This window comes from Teleopsis dalmanni, chromosome 2, assembly GCF_002237135.1.
Source record: "Teleopsis dalmanni isolate 2A chromosome 2, ASM223713v2, whole genome shotgun sequence".
Lineage (NCBI taxonomy): Eukaryota > Metazoa > Arthropoda > Insecta > Diptera > Diopsidae > Teleopsis > Teleopsis dalmanni.
The window spans coordinates 69,404,011-69,427,471 of record NC_051847.1 but is presented as its reverse complement, the minus strand read 5'-3'; positions in this window follow the sequence as shown (position 1 = coordinate 69,427,471).

Below are 23,461 nucleotides of genomic sequence, written 5' to 3'. Positions count from 1 at the left end.
CTATATAAAAAGTATTAAAATAGAGAAATGAAGAAACTACACAAATCCACTAAAAATCCACACAACATAACTGGCGATCTTCATCTCTTGTTGTCCCGAGTTGTGCATTGAAAAATGCACTTTTACATTTATGCTCAACAATTAACGACCTACTGAAGACGACAACGCTTTTTCCTGGAATTTACCAAAAAATGATTACGTTAAAGTGTGACGGTAACGCATTGCACTTTGGCTTGGTTCGTCTTGGTTCCAGTTGGTTTTGGATTATTTCTCTTTTTTTTTTTTTTTTTGTTTTTTTGTTGTGAATAATGCTGAAAGCTATTACGTGCCTGCCACAAGTACTGATTGGCTGAGTTCATAACATTCCTGAAATAACATAGCCACATGTGCGGACTTTTTTCGAGGCGAAGCTGCTATTTTTAAACAATCTTGTTTTGATTTGAAGTATCTTTTTTGTTGTTGTTCAAATTATTACCGACCGAGACTGTAAACAAAATTAGCCACTTTTACGAAGGATGTAAAATGTGGTTTTTAACAATTTTAACTTATTCATGTGTATTTAAAAATGCTGTGTATGGATTAAAAAAAAACAGTATTAAAACTCAATTATTGACCTATTTAATAAATTTATAATAAACTATAATAAAAATATGATTATAATAGCAAGCAACATATAATACCTCTACCAGTGGCGGAGCTAGAACAACTCTGGACGTCGGCGACATTAGAATTGCGAGGCCCCCTTTATAACCCAGTTGTAAAAGTAAATAAGTTACATTCACTAATACGACAAAGCATGATTGTAAGTTTTATTGCTAATCAAATTAAAATAAACACAAATTAAAGTAAATGAATTTTCCTACTTTTAGCTTCACTCAATTTTTTTTTAAATTATATCATAATTTATAGAAATTATTATTATAGTTTATAGAAATTCGAATGGAGATAGTCTCTCTTGGATCATCATACTTTTCTAGTACGTCTTAATCAATTTTAAATTTGAGAAGCTTCTTTCCGTCGAAGCTATACTGATTGGAACTGTGAACATGAATCTGGTTACTATATAAACATTCGGAAATATTTCGAATATGGTTAATACCATTATCAAACCAAATTGTTTAAAATAACTTTGAACAATTTGGTATTTTTTGCGAGGCCCCTTTGAGCGCGAGGCCGTCGGCGGTCGCCGACATCGCTGACGCCTAGCGACGCCACTGGCCTCTACAAACACTATAGTACTGAAAATTTAACAAATAAAAATAAAAATATAATTAATTAATACAATTCTTCTACAGCTAATGATATATATATATTTAAAAGCGATTTTATTGATAATTCGATATAAAAAAATTAAGAACACATTTTTAATTTTATTCTGCCACATTCATGCTCCCCTGCGATGAAGGGGTTAGAATATTCCCGCGGTAAGGTATGCCTATTGTAAGAGGCGTATGAGTAAAATTCCGGTGCCAGTCCGGCACTTGTGTAAGAAGTGTACATGGTTAGTAAGTGACATGGCACTTGTGCCAACTGACCAGAGTTGCATGTTATCTGGTACTATGGGGGTCAGTGGCCCGCAGCTTCTGCTGTTTTGACGATATGAGGTTGGATTCGCAGTGGCTGTGGTTAATACCCAAACTTACTCGTGGTGTTGCGTATTCATACCAGGTTCTACAGCCCACATTGCAGCAGAGATTTTAGATAGGTCTCGCACCTAACCAAGATGGAAGATATGACTTAGACAAATTTCTTCATTGGTATCGGCGGAATTACTAAGGTAATTCCAATGCATGTGTTAAGCCTTCACGGCAGGTAATCACGTTATAAATTCTGGACTTCTGCCTCATTCATGCTGGTGTTCCATAAATAAGTGTATTATAACCTATACTTTATTTAGTATATATTAAAGATTCAAAAATACCACCCCCCCCCCCCCTTCCAAAAAAAAAACATGATTTCTTTTTCAATCGCAGATGATATAGTTATACTGTCGTATTGATTTAGATCATATTACTTTCATAAAAATGCTGCAACAGGTATTAATTAAAGTGGACGAATTGAATAAGTGGGGAATAAGAGTTATTAAATCAAAACTATATTCCAAATTACGTTTGCTCTAAAAATGGGGTCATGCACGATTTTAATTTTTAATGGAAAATCAATACCACACTATTCAAGAGTTTAAAAAGAAAGGACTTTAAGCTCATGAACTCAATTATAAATAATCATTTTTAACGATTAGATCAGATTACATATGCTAGTTAAACTCCACCTCTAACTATTTGGTAATATTAATGTGGTTAATGTTTTGTGTATACACATTACAATAATTGCTTTGAATTATACTATCATTCCATATATTTTTCTATCAAATTATATTTAAAAACTGATTATAACAGTGTAACTAATTAGTGATAAATAATGCCTCTGCAAAAAAAAGTATTAAAATTGCAATTATTATATAGCTGATTTATGATTTCGTTCTAATATAACATAGCAAGTGAATTTGTAAATAAACTTTTACAGTAAATTAACAAAACTCCAGAAAAAAATTGAGAACATATAAGTCAAGTACGGTTGTGGATTAGTTGGTAAAAGAGTGCTGACTCTGAGTTTCAAATTTGGCAGGACACGAGTTCGATTCCTGGTACTTGCAGTCTCAAAAAAATTATTTACGTATAATTAAATACAAGAATTATTTCCAAGATCACTGATAATGGGCATTTGACAATACTCGAAACAGCTATATGGTCAGTCAGAAATTCAATTAATTAAAATAATATAAAAATAATGTTTGTTGTTGTAGTTTACTACTTTACGAGATGTCGATATTTATTAATATTAATAAGTAAAACTTGAAATTATTGAACTTCATTGACTTGACTGTGGAACCCTAAATAATGTGAGATCTGTTTGCGTGCGTCCGTAATGAATTTCGTAACACGATAAGTGCATATAAAACAAATAATAATAAAAAAATAAAATTTCTAATAAGAAACAAGATGAAATGAAGTGCATACAATGGCATCATGACAAGTTTTAAGCCCTTCACTCAATTTTATGCATTTGAGAATCCAACTAACTATTCAGTTTTCGAGTACGTATTTGTTTATTCTTGAAGAATTCAGTTGTTTACTGTGTTCTTGTCTTTTTTCGGAAACCCAACTAAGTCACGTTGCATTCGGTTTGCTCTTAGCTTTTGCTGCAAACTTAGTATTTGTACAGGTAAACAAACAAACACACAACAATAACAACAGCAACAACAACAGCGCATCACTGCACTAGCAACAAATAACCACAAAAATGCATCGTCGCATACCTGTCGCCAATTGTCGCCGCACCACGTTGCACGTTGCATCAAAACAAAAATTAAATAAAAATTAAAAAAAAAATATATATAAAAATATAAAAAAATGCACTTCTTCACATTAAAAAAAATAATAAAAAAATTTAATTTTTTTTTTCTGCTTGAGGTAAAGTTTAGTTGTTGTTGCGCTGATGCAACAGCGATGCATTTGCTGTTTATTTGCTGCGACTATAGCAACAATGTTGAGTGGAAGAACCACAACAACAACAACAACAACAACAACAACAACTGCAAGAGAATTGCAATGAGTTTGTTTGTTTTCCATAGCCAAATAAACCAAATATTCAGACAACGAAAACCGAAAAATTTTTAAAATTTTATTCCAGCCTGCCTCAAAATTGTTTACCAATGCTGCTTCTTATTCGTCTTCTTCTCTCCAACTTATCGCTGGCAATGCAGATAGTTGGTTTCTGTTTATTGTGATAAATTGCACTTTGTCTTACTGTACTGTTTTGCAGACGTTCTTTATCCCAAGTTCCTTACTGGTCAATCCGTTTGTCAACTGCAACAAGTGCAGTTCCAAAGTTGCATGCAAAATTGCAAGGAATTCCCAAAAAAATCTGACCGCTAATGTAAGAAGAATTTGAATTCGGTTTGAGGTGACGCTAAAGTTCGTCTTTGCAAAAGGAGTTGGAATTTTTTCGAACTGATATGTATATCAGTATAAATACTATTGATTTTAACTGTCTTTAGATCGTTTCATAGATACATATATAATTACATTATTTCTTATGTTTTTAGGTTTTTAGAGAGGTTTTTTTTTTATCGAATAGTAGCAAGTTAGGAAAATCACGACTTTGGTATTTGCAGTCTCAAAAAATTATTTACGAATAATTAAATACAAGAATTATTTTCAGATTTCAGGTCGTTTTTTTTTAAATTATAGACCAGACATGTTCGCGGACCAATATAAATTACTGTGCAGATTGGGGGGCCGCAGAAACAAGCACATATATTCATGGCCTTATTGGAGAAAAAAAAGTGCTAAATTTTATTTACTCATAATTAATTTTTTTATTTATTTCTATTTGAGCCAGTGTACTTGAGCACTTTTACTCTTTCTTAACTCGAGGTATTTTTAAAACTCCTCTTTACGCCTTAACCGGATTATTGTTTATCACTTCATCAGACTAAGCAATAATTGACCTCAGATCTGCATACCTCGCCGAGGAGCATGTAACCATTCTGAGATTTGATAACGCGGTGGTAGTAAATCTGTCAGTTTTCGCAAATAATTTCAGGGCTCTATCCTTTATGTATTTTTTGATGGGACCTGAGAATTTCATACGTCCTAATGTACCCTGGTACTTTGCAAAGTCTTCTCAGAGCCTGACTTTGTGCAATTTCTAGCTGGCGAGTAGTAGTGTTTGAAACTTTGCTAAACGCTACACAACCATATAGAAGTGACGGACGAATTATTTGGTTATATATTAGTTTCCTGTTCTTAGCATTGAAATTTTCATTTCTGAATAGTGGTTGGAGGTGATGAAGAATTTTGGCACAGCTAATTCTTTTCAGTTGAACATGTTTAAGCCATGTGAATCGTTTGTCCAACGTGATACCGAGATATTGAACGCTATCCGTTCAGTTTATTATCATATCACCCACTCTCTCTCTCGACAGATTTCGTCTCCACTTACGCATTATAAACAGAGTCTTAGTTTTTTCATTATTGATTTTTATTTTTCATTTCTGGAAATACTTCAAAATGAGGTTTATATGCTCTTGAAGTGTGTTGGTTATTGAGAGCACATTTATCTGAGTATAATAATACTTTAATAATTTAATTTTGTCCAAATATATCAAGGAAAAATTTGCGTGATTGTGGTAGATTAGAATCATGTCGCAAGTCGCATGTGGACCGTGGGCCGTGCTTAGGTTTTGACTTTTACATATATATATAAATGTATATGTATATAAGGATAAATTTGAAAATTTCATCGAGACTTTCGGTAATTGCAGCGATATACTCATAATATTGGGTTGATTTTTCATCCATAATGTGGCCTAAGCATACCTCTTTTAGTTCCATTTTCTTCAAATTTTTTCATAGTTGCAAACAATATGTTTAGATAGACAATTAAGTCTATGATAAACTTTTCATAACGGATATGGTTAAACCAACATGATGCGTTGAGTAAGAATATTTTAACCTAAGATTTAGTTAAAATCTGATCAAATCAACCAAACTATTTTTGTGAGTGTATGTAGAGCTTATTCTAGAATTAATATTTTCATGTAGAACTTATTCTAGAATTAAAGTTTTTATTGTTAAAATGTTTTTTACATTTTCTGCACCTAAACTCAATAAAAAGTCATATCGGATATAGATGTAAAGAAGAAACAAACTATTTGACTAAGTTCCAGTAGTTAATATGCTCAATTACAGTTTTTGTAGTTTCAGATTATAGCTTACCAATATTAAGAATACAAAAAGTATGAAATATGAAAGTATGAAATCATTTTTAGTGTCTGTAGTTATTCATTATAAATAGAAAAATAAAATTAAAAGTGCTTCAGGTGCAAAAAAAATTCCATGGAAATTTGTAATATATGTAGTTGAATTTCAATGCCAATGTCCTTTGAGTTATTAAAAATAAAGTCTTATACGCTTATGCAGCATCTTATATACAGATATGCAGCATTGCAATAATTCGCACAAACAACTTTTCTTGAATTTCATTAATTCAATTGAAAGGCTTTGAAACATTGTTATGGGCGTTACTGGACTTTAAAAATTTACGTTATTTTTCTAGCCGTCAGCATTAAATTGTCTGAGGTTAGGATTGTGCTTATACACTCGTATTAGAAAAAATGTAAACAAAATTCCATTAAGTTTGGTGTCATATTTTACATTGCACCCTACAATTTACTATGAGTAGCAGTTGAGTGAAGATATTCGAAAATAGTTTGGTATGACATGTATTTAGTAGCTGTATTTTTTTCTTCCAGCGTAACAAAAAAATACTCACAACATATGAAAAAAAATATGTGAAGCAACAACAATGCTCTTAAAATCTTCAGAGTTAGGCTTTACTCGCAAAATTAAAAAGTCAGTCTGTTGTGAATGTTCACTGGAAATATGTTGAGTATCTTATTTTACTAATATAAATTCAAATATATAAATAAATAAACTAATTTAAATAACTAAGATAGAAATGGTTAACATTGCCCCTCTAAACATAATACAACATATGTCAAAAAAAAGCATTTAACATATTTTAAAAGTGATGCCAACTTTTTTCAATCAGACTTAATGTTGTTTTTTAACTACTCTGAAAGCAAAAATTACGGCTAACATATACTCAACTATTAAGTAAGATTTACACATATTAAATATATATTCTAATGTGACATTTCCGCAGCTATAATTTTTCTGAAAATTTTTTGTTTAAGATGACCCATGATATCTACATCTAAAACTCTTAAGAACCAGATCCCGTATTTGTGTTTTAATTTGGATCAGATTTATATTTTATGTAGATGGTTTTTAAAGTTTCTATTAAAAAAATGTCATCTAAAATATGCAGAAAGCGAGAAGTTCCAGACATAATTTTCTTCATTGATTAAACATCAGTCATTGCTAGTATTGCTGTGCGTTTTCTTATATTTATGGTAAAAGGATTGCCAACTTGGATGTTGTGCCCACGGTTGCCACTTGAAAATTTTTTTCTGTACCAAAATTGGTTTAAAAAGGTACCATTTCTGTAAAAAAAGGTCCAAAATTTTTCTATTGTCTTTTTATAAGAAAATACAATTTATATAAAATGTACAAAAAGTATAAAACAATACAATATCCACAATAAAGTTGGGTCTCCGAAAATGTACCATTTTTTGAACATGAGTACCAGAGTACCAAACGGAAAAAAAAGTACCAATTTTGGTACTAAAGTACCATAAGTGGCAACCGTGGTTGTGCCTATTTTATTTCTGATTTCTAACTAATAAAATATGTTTTCTCTCTTCACTTCCCTCTATTTGTTCTATTTCTTTTTTACTAACGCTTTTTTCATAGATATACTGATTATATTTAGGTGTGTAGTCTATATATGAATCCAGTTGGACCAATTCTCTTGGACCTCTTTCGTGAGGATAAATAATATTTACGGTAATCTTTAACTTTCTTTTTTAAATTTAAACGAAATATATTATATTAAATTAAAAATAATATATTGTGATAAATTGTAATATTTAATTCTGAATGTTAAAATTTTAAATTTGTGTTAAAAGTAGATCTAATGGTGAAATGTAATATAAACAGCACCATAAAGTCTGTGGTGCACGCAAAAAATTTTGTTTAAAAACGCATGAATGAATATAATCACGGTTGCCACTTATGGTACTTTAGTACCAAAATTGGTACTTTTTTTTCCGTTTGGTACTCTGGTACTCATGTTCAAAAAATGGTACATTTTCGGCGACCCAACTTTAGTGTGGATATTGTATTGTTTTATACTTTTTGTACATTTTATATAAATTGTATTTTTTTATAAAAAGACAATAGAAAAATTTTGGACCTTTTTTTACAGAAATGGTACCTTTTTAAACCAATTTTAGTACAGAAAAAATTTTCAAGTGGCAACCGTGAATATAATATAAAATATCTGAGAGCGAAGGACTTAATAGTTCAGTTCTTTATTCTTATTTACACTTTAAAATTCATTTGAGATTTGAACATTGGTTTAACATAGATATTGCCAGCGTTACGAAGATCTATTTTATTAGTTCAATTTATCCCATATTTAAAAAAAAAAGAAAACCAAAAGAGAAAATGCATTAGAAATATCACTTATTAAATTTTCAATAATAAAGTACTTTCGCTAACGCTTTAAATCTAATCCTAATCCAAGTGTCTGAGAATTATTAACAATGCAATATAAGCCGCTTATAATCATACAGAAAATGCAATAGTAATATAATTTATAAACTTTATTAAACTTTCAATAATGAAGCGCATTCGTTAACACTTTATAGCTATTTTTAATTCAACTGTATGAGAATTATTAACAATTCAATATAAACAAAAAATTTTTTGTATTACTAAAACTGATTGTCAAATATGCTGTTTTTAAAAAATGTTTTAGGTAACATAGGAAACTAACTTTAAATTTAAAAATAATGTAATCTAATCTATTGAATTAGGAGATTGTGCTTTTCTTTTAGTATAGAAGTCCGCCACTCTAACATAATATAATATATTATATTTAAAATAATATATTGTAAATAATATTACATTATATTAATGTACAGTTTATATAAATAAAACAATATAAAAATATATATAATCTTTGTTAGCGTTACGTAGCGAACTGTTACAATGTATAATATATATTCAAAATTTATATATATATATACATATATATATATATAGGTAACTGGAAAAGATGTAGTAAACCAACGTTCATTTTTTTATTAAATTAAATAATAAATAATTGAATGTATATTATTAAATTATTTATTACAATTAATTTTTTTAATACCTATAGCTTGAAGTAATTTATGATCTCTCTTTAAAAAATATCGTAGCACTATATATAAACGTTTTCGTATAAGCTGTACTTTTCATTTAAGACTTGAAGTGTTCTCTTGACCATTTTAGAAAGTTTAGAATAATGTCAGTTAACCTTAAAGATTTTTAGCAGTAGTAAATTTCAACAATAAAATTTTATTATTTATTAATTAATTAATAATATTTTATTATTTATTAGTTAATTAATAAAATTTTATTATTTTTTAATTAATTAACAAAATTTTATTATTTATTAATTAATTAATACAATTTAATTATTTATTAATTAATTATTAAAATTCTATTATTGTAATTTAGTACTGTTCGAAATACCTCGTTATTGAAAACAATAGTTTATAATAAGAATTTAGTTTTTTTTTTGTCAAAATGGATGTTAAAAATCAATTTAAATTTTTTTATTGAAAATATTATTTCATTATTTTATAGAAGATCAAGATAATTAAAAAAACCAATGTTTCTTGTGAATAGTTTTGATTTTGAAGATACAGTCTTAGGTTTTAAACAATTTAAGAACAGTTTGTAATTTGTTATAACTGGTAAATCCTTTCCATCTTAATATTTTCGGCCTCCACTATTAAGATTGTAGTCCGAAATTTAGATTAGATAATGCTATTTCCTGATAACACAGTATGAATGACTTTATTTAAGTCCACCAAGTGGTTAAAATCAATTTAGAGAGGGTTTCCCTCGCTCTTTACTCAAAACTCAGCCATTCCATTAAAGTCGTGTGCTTGTTTAGAACCTTTTGTAATACTTCGTTATTAAAGTTCTTGAACGTATTGAAATGTTGGTGCTTATTGGGCTCAAACACTAAACTACAGTTAGTGTGAATGTGGGCTTAATAAATTAGATATCATAATACTAAACTTTTTCTTATTTGCTACCTATAATATATAACTTCGGATCATCATAATAGCCAATAGAAAACCTTAAGTGAAAGTGTTAATACTTATGCTTTTTCAATCTCCCCCAACTGTCTATAACATGTAGCTATACATTTGTTCCCTAAGTTATTTTGCAATATGAATATTTAATTTTAGAGTATTTACCACAAGTTAATTACCAAATGTTTTATTTGTCATATGTTTTATATGTTAATGTTGAGCCTTTACCGAGTTAGTGCATCTGGGCACTTTTACTCTAGGGGGTTTCTGCAGAGACTCATTCTTCTCACTGACTAATTTATGTATTCCTCAAAAGTTTCGTGATTATTCGATGACTGACCTAACATCTACGAACTGTATCATGCGGCTAGAGATTATTCTGAGATTAGATAATGCTAAGTAGAGCAGCCAACGGAAATGATCATATCTTAATATCATTCACATAAGTTGTTGGAGCTGCAGTGGAAACATGATATTACTTTGATTCTATATATAATAATTCAGTTCCAGAGAGTTAAAATTACCATGTAGATCTCTTTGAGATAAAAAGTGTACAATAATACTGACAACAAGATAGCTTATTTAACTGCTAATTATATATCAAAGCCTCTGTCAGCTCAATGAGGATAGTATCAGATATCTTGAATTATCTTGTTTGACTGCAAATATTTTCATTGAAGTATACTATCATTTTAGAATGCTTTTTAAATATCAAAAAGCATATTTTTATAGTCCATATATATTTTTTGACCGATGTTAGGGTACTTCGACGTAAATCGCGTAAAACTGTATTTTTGTAGCATTTTGTTGATTTCGTTATCATTTTTTTTATGCAAAGGTCGCTAATTGCAATAAAAACAAAATCAACAACATCATCAACAAAAATAATAGCAGCAGCAGCAGCAGCAGCAGCAACAACGGCAACAGTAACAACGAACTGCAATTGAAGTAACAGCAAAATGCTAACAACACTAACAACACTAACAACTGTAGCAAGCGATCATGTTGCATCATTAACTGAAAGTCAGCAACCCAAAGTCTACTCCGCTCGACTATAACAACAATAACAAAAGGAGTTCGCTAGTTGGAACGTTGGAAAAATTTTAACTTCAAAACAAAAAAGTATCTTTTTTATAATATGTAAAGTACAAATTAAAAATAAAAAGATAGTATACGGTGTGGCTGGCTGACTGAGTACCTATTCGGTGTCTGGTCGAATCGTGTTTAGAATTTTTTGAGCGCAAAATAACAGTCATCATCGTTGTTGTTGTTGCTGTTGCTGCTGCTGTTGTTGCTATTGTTGTAGTTTCTGCTGGTTTAAAAAATTGGAAAAGATATAAACAAATAGGAGTAGGGCAGGTCTTCTGGTTTTTGGTATTGTGTAATTCTTAAAGAATTCCGATTGCGCAACTTCATAGAATACTTTTGGCTTGAATCTTATCTCATATGAAGTTAATGAAGTAGTAGTAGTGCTTGTAAGAACTTTTCTTTTTCTTTATATTTGTAATAGTAGAATGTAAAATAAAATAATTTTATATATAGTGTAAATAAAATTTTTATTGTAAAATATATTTTAAACTTTATAAAGTAAAAAATTCATATAGTCATTACACTTTGGTAATTTGTTGCAGTTAATGAAAGATAGAGAACTCCTAAAAACTATCAAAATAAGAAAAACGAGATATTTTGGTCATATCATCCGAGGTTCAAAATATGAATTAATGCAACTGATTGCGGAAGGCAGAATCGAACGCAAACGCGGCATGGGAAGAAAACATGCATCGCTGTGTTCTTGGTTGAGGAACATCCGACACTGGACTGGGTTAAGAACGATTTGAGACTTGGTACATACTACTAAAGACAGAGAGAACTTCAAAAATATTATTTCTGACATATTGTAATTTATATGATTGTATAACAGACAATTTTTAAATAAACAATTAAAGAAGAAGGACAAAATCGCAACGAAAATTACAACTGAGACTTATAAAGTTTGTAAGTACTTCCATAAACTATTTTGAATAGCGTAAGTATACGTATGTACTGAATTACAACAACAAGAATTATTTTTATATTATTTTAATTAATTGAATGTTTGGCTGTCTATACAGCTATTTTAAGTATTGCCAAATACCCATCATCAGTGGTCCTGGAATTATTTCTTATATTTAATTAAACGTAAAAAATTGTTTGAGATCGCAAGTACCAAGTGGCCTGTGATCATAGCAGTTAGACAAGGAGAGCAGAGGAAAGTGGCGAAAAATAACCACCTGTAGAATAGTTAGGATCATGTGTAGACACATATGAGAGGAAAAGTACACAGATATTGTATTGTCTAACCGAAGGAACTGTAGAATATTAATAGGTGTATTGACAGGTCACTGTCTGGTCGCATCACAACGCGCAAAAACGAAACCTATTCACAGCGATGCTTGTAGGAAATGCAACAAGCCGGATGCAAAGGGAACCCTGGAGCATCTACTGTGTAACTGCCCGACTCTTTCGACAACTCGACAAAATTACTTGGGGGCTGTCAGTTTTATAGCTCTGGAACACATACCTCAGGTTTTTGTTGAGATCCTAATAAATTTCGTAATAATACGCGTATCCTAAGCGATGCACACTATCGCTAAAAAATTAAGACTCTGATTTGGTATCGCAATGGAGCTTAATGGTCTACGCGTGACCTTTTTGATATGCCAGCATAACCTGACCTAACCTAACCTAAGTACCAAGTATTTATTTTAAGTATAAGTATTTTTATAAAAATATATTGTTGTCTTTTAATACTCTAACATATGCAATTAATTTAAAAAAAATTTGTTTTTCATAGGTTTTTATATATTTGAAAGCCACAATTAAGATTTCAGTTTGATAATCAATAATAATTTAGAGCTACTCATATACCAAGAAAATATTACTCTGAAAAAAATGAAAAAAATTCTATAAGCTTTTCTTTCCACGTGCAATTGCCGAAGTATATATACTTCTTTAATGTACTTTTAATGTCTAACACTATAAACTTAACTATCTTTTTATAGGTAATAATTAATATGCATTTAAAAGTTTCTGGAGTTTATAACTTAAAAAACAAACATAAAAGATGCCACCTTTGAGACGCAGATATTCTTTTTTGTTTTGTATTAATAAAATTTTCTTGAAAACTAAAAGGCATAAAAATGGAATATATAGACATACATATTTACTCTATGTAAAAAATATTCAGAATATACAGTTTAAAAAACATGCGTAAAAAAAACTGAACTAAAGTGATCAAACCAGGACGGTGCTCACACGAAAAAGCTCTTTGTGACTTTCTTCTGTTCACGAAGCTTTATGGATCATTTCAATATAACCATTAAAGATAATTCGCTGAAGGAGTTAAAGGAAGTCATTAGTTAATAATAATAACAAAGAAAGTTGTAAAAATAGCACTTGAATTAGTTTTCTACTTAGTATTTTCTTTGGATCTGTCTTCCAGCTACTAATACCTATTCGTAGATCAAAAATTAAGTCCATTGAAGGAATTGCCGAAGCTAAAGTCTATTTTAAAGTCGAAGATACATCTTTCTACAAAATGCACATCGTGATTTTAAAGGGCGTTGAAATGAATATCTCCTGAAGATGACTGAAGTAAAATTTTATTTAAAAGTTGTTGTTTCATCAAGCCCACTCAGTATTTGGAAGATTATTTTAATAAAAATCACCTTGCTGAGTCTTATTCGAGCACTTTTAATGAATAAAAACTGATTAACTTCATGTGCGATGTGGTTTAGTGTAAGGAGACTCGAAAATGATGCGAAACTGATTAGAGAACCGTTATAAAAGATTCTTCAAGAAGAGTCGCGGATGGGGTGCCATTTTCTTCTGACAAAAGAATCTTTTTTGATCAGAAATGAGCGCAGTATTTGAAGACAAAGGACTCGAGAAATACTCAAATATGATTAATTATTTCATAAAATGGTGGGTGGGAGCGAATGTATAAAGTGTTGTGTTATATATGTATCTCTACAAAAAGTTTCTATAGACTACTATAGAAACTATAATTTATTTACTTGGAAAAGTGATGTATGTTCAGTACAAGAGCATGCTTATTGCAATAGAAAAATAATGATATGAAGAGTATAGAATTATATATAATTTTCACCTTATATGTTATATTATTTAACTAGTTATATAGAAGGTACTTCTCCTTAGTATCTTCTTTTAGTAAGTGGATTTTTTAATATGATGACATTTAATCAGGTGATAATTAATCTGTTAGTCAACACTGTTTTCTTATAAGGTGATGCTTGATAAATCTTCATGCAAAGACTTGTTTCTGAGCAGGGTTTATTTTATTTATATATGAATATACGAGTATATAGTAGAATTAGAATTAGTATTACCAGTAGTAATAGAGCAAATAGTAGCAATAGAAGTAGCAATGGTAATAATAGTAGTAGAAGTAGTAGTGGAGATAATAGTAATAGTAGTAAAAGTAGTAGTAGGAGTAGTAGTAGTAGTAGTAGCAATATTATTAATACTAGTAATAGTAATAGTAAACGTAGTAGCAGTAGTAATAGTAATAGTATTAGTAGTAATAGTAGTAGTAGTAGTAGTAGTAGTAATAGTATTAGTGGTAGTACTAGTAGTGATAGTAGTGGTAGAAGCAGTAGAAGCAGCAGTAATAGTAGTAGTAGAAGTAATAGTCGTAGTAGTAGTAGTAGTAGTAGTAGTAGTAGTATTAGTAATAGTATTAGTAATAGTACTAGTAGTTATAGTAGTAGTAGAAGCAGTAGAAGCGGCAGTAATAGTAGTAGTAGAAGTAATAGTAGTAGTAGTAGTAGTGGTAGTAGTAGTAGTAGTAGTAGTAGTAGTAGAAGAAGTAGTAATAGTGGTAGTAGTAACCAAAGTAGTGATCGTAGTGGCAACCGTAGTAGTGATCATAGTAGTGACCGTAGTAGTACCGTAGTAGTATAGTGTACAATCGAAATGTGCTGTTATTTGTCTCTTTCCCTAAATTACAAACATCTTGACGAATTTGATATATTTTCATTCAAAACAAAATGATGAGTATAGATTATAGTAAATATGTATGTACGTATAACAAAAATATTTATGAAATCTTTCTTCAATTTCATTTGATTTTCAAAATTAATAGTGGCGATACGCAGTCTGGATTTCTCACCATATGGAATACACGGTGCATTAAATCGGCGTTCAATGACGTTGGCCTGTTTGCTTTTTGATTTAATAGATACTTTTGTTTATTTTAAATATTTAAAATTATTTTTTTTAAAGGTTTATGATTTTCACTGATCATGATCACTTAAAGCGCGTAAAGCACACGCGCAAACCTTTAGATACTAAATGACATATAGTATAATATCTTATGTAGAAGTGTTTATATCGCGCGATTATCGGATGTTGTTTTGATTGATCTATCTGATTTTTTTTCGATTTGTTTTTTAGAACACATGTTTCATTAATGATCAAAACATGTTTTTAGTAGTTATAACAAAAAAAGTCACGGTTTGTGTATGAAACCTGTTAACTAAAATTACATTTTAACAAGTAATGAGTATTAATTAGAATTTCATTAAAGAAAAATACTCGTGCCTAGTATAATAATTTTAATTATAAATTCGGTTTCATTCATATAAATGTTATCTCATATTTTAGTGAGATAAATATTCTGCTTTTATTTATGATATGAATAAGTGAAAACTATTTATAGGTCGTTCACTTCGCCTTCTGAACGTGTCCATATTTTATTACAGCTTTATTTCAAATGATCTGTTTCTAATTCTAGTATATTTATTAATAGTATATTTATATTCATATTTCTGTGTTTTAATTCATTTAACAACTGTTTTGTTTTAAGGTTGATTCAAAGTTAAATATTTATAACACTTATCTTAAAAAATTTTGGCCAAGTCACAAATATCACTGCTTTTATTTGGAAAAGCAATATTGGCAATAATGTATTCCGTAAAGGACACACACTGTAGGTTGAAAAGTATTGGAAATCGCTATGAATTTCAAAAAAATTGAGGTACATAAATCGACCTTGAAGAATAGAGTGTTAGGTTGTTGGATTTAAGGGGTCGAGTATTTATCAATACTATTATTATTATAGTTATACTCACTAGATCATTGCCTTTCAGTAAGATTGTAACCATCCTATACTATTGTATAGGATTCAGTGACAATGTATCCATCCTATTCTATTGTATCTGACCTTACTTATCATTACTGATTGATTTCTTTTTCTTCAGCTATATCTGGGAAAGTCTTTAATTTTTTAAGATCAATTTTTGTAGACCAATTCATTGTAAAATATTTTTCGTTTATATTGCACAAAAGTATTCCGTAAGGATATTAAAAAAAGTCTTCTATATATAATCTATATTCCGGTTCAACTACAGAACCATGCTTGTTTAAAAATGACGAATTATCACTCCAATCACTGTTTTTATATTCGATATGATTTGCTTTTGTTTTCAGAGTATTTCGTGAAGATATGCATAGATAAATAGATAGATAGACAGATTTTGAAAGGATTGGGAACTTATTGTCATTGCATCCTTTGAGAATTAGTGTGAAAAAACCCTCTTTAGTTCCATAGACGAGTAGCAATCAAAAATGCTAGTGGCCTATGTAGCAGTTGTAAAAAATATATACATAAAGCGGAGTCCTCTCCAATTAGACCATCTATGGTTAGATTCACTAGTCCAGTTTACTTGGGATCTCGAAGTGATTTTTGTTTAAACCCATACTTAGCTTCGGCACAAATGGTGCATTTAGGCACTTTTTTTAAGCCAATTCATTCGTCATTTCAATGTAATCAAAACTATTGTGCGAAGGTATCAAGTTCAAGATCATTTAATATCTTTACCTTTAGTACATGCAATAGGAAAGCATACGGTGGTTTTGAAATAAATGAAATAGAAATTTGGAGGGGATTTTACATTGATAAACAAAAAAAGAAGAAATAGAATACAAGCAGATGTTTTTACACATATGTAGACTTAATGAAATCAAGACTACTATCCAAAGAAAGTAAACTACAAATGTACAAGACAATAACAAGACCGGTAGCTATATATGGCTCAGAAACATGGACAATGACGAAGGAGGACGAAGAAGCTTTAAAAATTTTTTAAAGAAAAATAGTTCGCCAAATCTACGTGCCAATCCAAATTGATGCAGAAACTTTTCAAAGACGAACAAATAATGAAATTGAAGAACTGCTTAGAAACGTAAATATAGTGAGATACATTAAGTCGAAAAGATTACAATGGGCTGCTTATGTAATAAAAATGAGGTCGGAGAGAAAGCCGAACCGCATATTCAACGCAAAGCCGATGACAATCAGGCACAGAGGTAGGCCAAGAACAAGATGGGATGAGAACGTGTACGGTGCTGCAAGAACGATTGGAGTACTGAAGTGGAAGAGAGTAGCAGAAAATAGTAACAGATGGAGGCAGATCGTGAGGGAAGCCAAGATTCATACTGGACTGTAGTGCCAAATAAGAAGAAGAAACAAAAAAAAAAATTTTTCATTTTAGTTTTGTTTATCGTGTGTAGAAGTTATTGAGAGTTCTGAAATCTTAATTGGTAAGACTTGGTTTGGTAAGATATATTTTGGTTTTCAAAATATGAATTCCTTTGAATTATTTAATTTATATAAAATATATACTTTTTTTATACTCATTCATTTAATGTTTTATTATCGTAAAGTATATTTTTAATATTTTATATATGTATGGCTTTTTTATTTTAAAATTCTTGAACTTTTGAAGTTTTTGTTGATTGGTTGCACTTTTTAATTTATAGCAACTGCATCCTTTTTATCTTTTTATTGCCGGGTTTTTATTTTGGAAATATTTTTGTTTATGTCTTAATTTAGTATGCAATGCACAACTTATGTGTTCATTAACACCAAAAGTTTTAAAATATTTAAATGTTTTCAAATTAATGTATTTTTAAGCCAACTTTACAGAACAAATTTGAATTTACATACGAAAAAAAATTTGAAGAAAGATAAATTACTGTAATTTATAAAGAAAATACAATGTTTCTTTGATATAGTCGTATATATGTAGGATATATGGAATATTGCCAGAGATATTTTTGTAACTATATTATCTATTAAAATTTTAAAAATAAAATAAGTAACGAAATTGAAAATTAAACCCTAAACTTTTGATTATTGAACCCTATTACAAACAGAAAGGGGGATAAATTTATTTAACTAACTCTTATTGACTTAAGTCAATATTGAAAGTTTTAATATTTTAGTATTACCATATAGAATTAATAAGTTACTATATAGAATTAAATAAACATAAAAATAAATAAATAAAAAATATAAGTATATTAAGGCCGTGTGCGAATTCGAGTAAATTGAGGGAAATAGTAAATTATGTCGATATGGCAGCGAATGTTGGTATTTACCAGAGTTTCGAGTAGGGTAAATTAGATAAAAATTATGTAAATCACATATTACCATTGTGAAAATTTTATAGGATGTGTAATAAATAAATAAATAAATTTGATTTTTAATAAATAAGTGCAATAAATAAATAAATAAATATTTATATAAGTGCAGTGCAAAAAACCCCTAAATTTCAATTTACTTCACCTCAATTTACTCGAACTCGCACACGGCCTAAATAATAATTAAATAAATAAATCAATAAATGAATAAATTAAAAACTAATAAGTAATAAGTAAACAAATATATAATTAATGAAATAAAAATTTATATAAATAAATCAATGAATAATAAAATAATTAAACAAATAAAATGAATAAATAAAATAACTGAACAACAGAACAAAATGAAATTCATAAATATGTTAATTAATAAATTAATAAACAAATATATAAATATATATAATATATATAAACAAGTAAATAGATAATTTAAAATAAATAAGTAAATATATAAATTAACAAAAAAAATATTATAATAAAATAAATAAATATTTCATTTAATAATTAAATCAATAAATAAATAAATTAATCCATAAATAAGTAAATAAATAAATTAAATAAGTAATAAATAATTAAATAATAAAATCATTCAATATAAAAATAATTAAAAAAATATATAAATTATTAAATAAAACATTAACTACATGAAGAAATAGATACTAATAGATTTTGGAGAATTTCGTAACGCTATCAGAAACTTATATAACATAAGTCTCACAGAATTTTGAAGAAAAATTATTTGGTTGAAGTAATGTCGGTAATTAGAAATAAGAAATACACAACATTCGTTATACAGGGATTATCAGATCATTAGGACGGGGGATATCTTAAAACAAGTGCCTTAGGGTAGATGCATATAAATAAAATTAAAAGTACATACAAATAGAAGCGGTACGGCATGGGACATACTATAAGAATGATGGGAACGATTTTAATAAGGTAATACAAGTGAATAAGGTAAAGTAGGGTACAGTGCTCTCAAAATCCTTTCTAGTTTCATTTAAACTAAACTATAAGGGAACGATTTAAATAAGGTAATACAAGTGGATGGGATAAATTATGGTACGGTGGTCTCAAAATCCTTTCTAGTTTTGTCCATCTAATTTAACCATTAAAAATATAGTTTAAACTAAACTATAGATATTTAAATTGATTTTTGCAGTGATTGGAAATTTTTCAATCGAAATTGCTCATATGGACTTTCAACCTTAAATAATTGGTTTGTATGAAACTAAATAAAATCAATTAAGAATCATGAAAAGAGCTCCGATACTGAACTTTGGGTTGAATTATCAGCTCACAAAACTGAGAAATTATTTTAGAATTTATTCTGGAACATTTAGGAGGATTTATAGGTGAGACGATGAGACTGTAAAAAATTTGTTGAGATCGCTTGCAATAATTGCTACCGCTGCAAATTATACTTAACACCTTATGATTTCGAAGTTTTCTAATATGACTTGTTTTCTTATAGTTTTTAAGAAACATTGTCAATTAGTTAACCCTGATGACTAATTGACAGCAAAAAAGGACAAAATCTGAAACCTCAGTATTTTTCTTGCTCTCTGAAAATTTTAAATTATTATTTAAAGTATTAATTTGATCAACATTAACCTAAGGATGTGAGAACTCGATTGTAACATTTAGATATACAAAAGATGTTAATAGATCAACAAATAGTATTTTCTAAGTAGAATTATAGGTCTAATAAAAGTAGATAATTTATTAGATTAGTAGACCTTTTATTTTTCGCAGAGCTTGCCTTTTTATTCAAGTAACACTCAGGGTATTACTCTATATGCGAAAATGAGAGTCTAATTTTAAAAAAATAAAAGAGATTATTTCTGGAAAATCAACAAATAATTCGAAGACTTCCATAATAAAATATCTCTATCTTTTCAGCTTTATGCAAGAATATGTTTAATCGCTTTATTTATTTCTTCTTATGATAATAGAAGAAGAAGAAAAGAATTCTTCTTCTTGTGTGTCTGTAATAGATCCTAAAGACTAAAATTGGTGGGCTATATCACGATGATGTGAAATTTGGTGGTTAGAAAAATTTTTTTCATTATAACGGGAAGAATTAGATAAGTTGGAAGAACTCAAGCGTGAAGAGCAGATAAAGTTGTGTCAGAATTCGGGAGTCCTGATTTGCTAAATTAGAAAGTCGGTCAAACTGAATTTTAGGAGTACCACCAACTATGCAGATATTGATTTAAGCTTTTATTCTTATTTTTAAATCAAAATACTTTTATTTAATAATATGAAGTTTAAATTTACAGCTATTCTACTTTTTAACCTACCTGTTATTTTTTTAGTTGATTCAAATAAATTTTAACCTATAATAACTAAAACATTAAACTTAAAAATCCTTCTTAAAGTACAGAAAGCGCAACTAAATTCTTTCACATTTCTTCTATATTGAATTTTCCTTTCTAAAATATAAGAGGAAAATTTTTATAGATTGAAAAGTGGTTCAAAGCCACTGTGGTTCTTTTCTATTAACTCATTTATGTTATTTTTAGAAAGGTAAGAGTCTTAAATAGTTAACTTCGATAGTACCAAGTGGTTATAGATAATAAATTTTTCACTCAACTGAATTACCTTAGCAAGTTAGTGACCGACGGGAAAATTATAGACACTAAAGAATACCTCAAATATTCTCATGCAAAGAGTTGATGCAAAGGGATTACTTTTACACAATTTATTTATTTATTATATAAATATATTTAAATAATATATTTATTATATAATAAAAAAATTTATTTTTATTTTTTTTTTAGTTTTTATTTTATTTATATTAAAAAAAATTTTTTTTATTTTATTTATATTTTATTATTATTTATTTAATTTTATTTAATTTTAGTTTTATTTTTAATTAATTTCATTTAAATGTTACTTTATTTAATTTTTATTTTACTTTTATTTTATTTATTTTTTTATTTTAATTTTAATGTTATTCTATTTTTATTTTGTTTGTTGTATTTGATTTTTATTTTATTTTTATTATATTTTCATTATATTTTTACTTCAAGTTTATTTTATTTTATTATATTTTTATTTTATTTTTATTTTATTCTATTTTTATTTTATATTTATTTAATTTTTATTTTTATTTTATTTCATTTTATTTTTAGATTAGTTCATTTTATTTTGGAAAATGAAAAATATTGGGGAAAACGCATCAAAAGTTTATTAATTCAAACAGTAGACTTAATGGTTTTGAAAACTAATTTTGATAGAATCATTTCTAAAATAAAGTTCACTGGCGATTAATTTAAAAACTAACAAATTCTAGTTTACTTTAATTTAGTAAATTTGTTTTAAAAATTTCCAATTAATAATTAATTTAGATTTTTTATTAATAACACAACGGACTAATTATTCAATTAGTTAATTAATTATTCAATTAATTATTGCTGGTTTTAATATTTTGTTGAAGTATCTAAATTTGATCTTTCGACTATTGACCATCTCCGAATAACGGATAATTTTCCGTTATGTATTTTCCTTTCTATTTTTATATCCTTTTTTGGTTTTTATATATAATATTTTATAATATCTTTATAATATATTCATTATATGAAAGTATTTATTAATTTCATAATATTATTGATCTCCCCGAAAATGATTATTGACGATAGTTCAAATATAAAAATTATATTTAACTATTAAAAATAATCATTTTAATTGACTGTTCTGTTAACCCATTGTGTAAGTTGTATTGGTGTTTCTAATGATCCGCTTAGACCTAATGGCCCATTGTTTTATTATCTTTAAATCTTTATATAAGTAATAAAGATGAGATTAAAAAAATGCAACAAAAATATTGTGGTTTTTTATTATCAACGGGTTAACATTATGGGACTATAGGACTAAGTGGATCCTTAGGGTAACCGGTAAAAACCTACACAACGGATTAATTGGTTACTTAAATTTTGCACAGTTTATATTTATATATATTATATTAAGAAAACAACTTTTTATTTTTATTTCTTTTTTTTTATAATAATTAAAATTACATTTTAAACTTTGAGTGACAATTTTAAAAGTTAGACTTTAAGGACTTCAACATAACAAGTGTAAATATTAGAAATCAGTGAAATAATTTTAAAAAATTTTTAATAAATATATTGTACATATTTTATTAATAATATTCATTCTATTCAAATTATTATTATTTTTACTAAAAATATATATTTATTTTTTAATTATTTTCATATTTAATCATTAAAAGGTTTAATTTATATAATTTAAAAAATTAAAGAACATGTTTTAAATAATATAAATTTTTACAAATTAAAGAATTTATATTGTATATAATTCTATATTATTTTATAATTTATACAATATATATGTGGAGTTGAGGATGCTCCACTGGGAGTTGAGGATGACAGAAGGTATGTAAATTATATTTTAAGTTAAATAAAAAGGTTGCAGATTATATTTTGTATATAACAAAATTATTATTCTGGTCAGTATAGGATATATATTAAGAAGGATATATATTAAATAATAATAGTTCAAAATATACTTCCTTTGAAAAATTGTAAAAACAATTTCTTGATTTAATTATAATAATTATTAATCTAAGAAAATGGTCAAATAAGTTTTATATTCCCCTTTTCTTTTATATGAACTTAAGTAAATATTTATTAATTATATTTTTATAAAATAAAGAAAAATTTACCATTTTGAGAGATAATAAATATTTGACAGTTTTTTAAAAATATGATTTTATTAGTTATTATTTTATTAGTTTATTGCATTCTTTTCATTAGATGTTTTAAAATTAATTAATTTTTTTTGAAACTTTTGAATTAATATTTAAATGTTTTAAATATTATTATTTTAATTATTTTTATAATTTATATTATTTAAACGATTTTAAAAATGTATTTTATTTATTTTGTTGATAATAAAATAATAACAAACTTCATTGAAATTTTTTTTGAAACTTTCGTTCACTTTTTTATATGTTTAAATTAATTAATTAATTATAAAAATATATATTCTCAAAAATATGAAAATAAATTTTAGTGGAATTGAAAACAGTTTTCGAAAATTATTAAAAACACTTGCACATATTTTTGAATCACTGACAATAAGTCATTTGCACTTTTCAAAGGCATCAAATTTCTTAACAAAAAAAAAAAAATTCTACAACTTTTTGTTTATTTAAATTGAATTTTGCCG